This window comes from Microtus ochrogaster, chromosome 15 (genome assembly GCF_000317375.1).
Source record: "Microtus ochrogaster isolate Prairie Vole_2 chromosome 15, MicOch1.0, whole genome shotgun sequence".
Lineage (NCBI taxonomy): Eukaryota > Metazoa > Chordata > Mammalia > Rodentia > Cricetidae > Microtus > Microtus ochrogaster.
This window is the reverse complement of record NC_022017.1, coordinates 31,588,116-31,589,626: the sequence shown is the minus strand read 5'-3', so window position 1 is coordinate 31,589,626 and position 1,511 is coordinate 31,588,116. Positions and strand designations below refer to the sequence as shown.

The following is a 1,511-nucleotide window of genomic DNA, read 5'->3' as shown; positions in this document are numbered from 1 at the left end:
TGAGAGGATCTTTTCAGCTTGGAGACCTAGAACTTATGATGACTTAGTCTTTCACTGCACCATTATAAGCTAGCCGTAAAAGTCCCGTGGCTTACAAAAGACAAAATATTTAAAAATCTTAAAAAATGTTTTACCACCTTAACTACTAAATTTGTTAAACAATTATGTCCAGAGGTACCGCCATTTTTACTGCTCCGACACTTGGACGCAGAATGAGAAGCTGAGAGTCGGAGACTCTATCGGCTTCCATCGGGTCACGCAGACCCTGCCAGAGCCACTGCCTCTATGGATGATCAGGAGGGTCTGGTGTACCAGGCGAAGCTGGCAGAGCAAGCGATACAAGGAAACGGTAGAATCAATGAAGAAAGTAGCAGGAATAGATGTGGAGCAGACAGTTGGAGAACGAAACCTTATATCTGTTGCATATAAAACAATGATTGAAGCCAGAAGAGCATCCTGGATACTCAACTAAAGATGATTCGGGAGTACCAGCAAATGGTTGAAACTGAGCTCACATTAATCTGTTGTGACATTTTAGATGTACTGGACAAACACCTCGTTCCAGCAGCTAACACTGGCGAGTCCAAGGCTTTCTATTATAAAGTGAAAGGAAACTACCACAGGTATCTGGCTGATTTTGCCACAGGAAGGAGGCGCAGAAAACAGCCTCCTGGCTTACAAAGCTGCTAGTGACATTGCCGTGACAGAACTTCCTCCAACGCACCCCATTTGTTTAGGTCTTGCTCTCAACTTTTCCGTATTCTATTAGGAAATTCTTAATTCCCCTGACTGTGCATGCAGGTTGGCAAAAGCAGCTTTTGATGATGCTATTGCAGAACTGGACACGCTGAGTGAAGAAAGCTATACGGACTCTACGCTTACCGCGCACGCAGCTGCTACGATAACCTGACGCTTTGGACCTCAGACATGCAGAGCGATGGTGAAGAGCGGAATCAAGAAGCGCTGCAGGATGTGGAAGATGAAAATCAGTGAGCCATACTAAAGCCAACAAGAGAACACATCTCTGATCACCCTCTCTCCCCACCCTCCCCTCGGAAGTTCCCCATTGTCACCAAGAGCCACCAAATTTGACTTTCACATTTGGTCTCAGAATTTAGGTTCCTGCCCTGTTGTTGTTTTTTTCTTTCTTCCTTTTTTCTCCCCTCCTTTTGAAAACAAACAGTTTTCAGAAGTACTTAAAGCAAGAGTGAATTTCTGTGGATTTTACTGGTCCCAGCTTTGTTTACGCCACTAACAGGACTGCATAGAGGCTTTTTCAGCACTACTGTATTGTCTCCACCCACACGGGCAAGATCATCATTAGAAATGGAAATGACATTTGAAAGCCATCAGACTTCTAGATGATGCATCTAAGTAAGATTAATCACATGATAGAGGCATATGTGCTGGTATTTTTCCTTTTAATTGTTTAAATGGATTTTATACCAATGTTTAAACCTAATTGGATATTAGCATGAGGTGTTTGGGGGGAGTTTGTTATAATGGTCTTG

The 1,511-nt window shown here is 43.2% G+C and overlaps 1 pseudogene; it reads left to right on the top strand.

Annotated features, from left to right (window-relative positions):
* The first annotated feature begins 285 nt into the window (after positions 1–285).
* LOC101994003 lies at positions 286–993 on the top strand (annotated as a pseudogene).
* Positions 994–1,511: the final 518 nt, after the last annotated feature.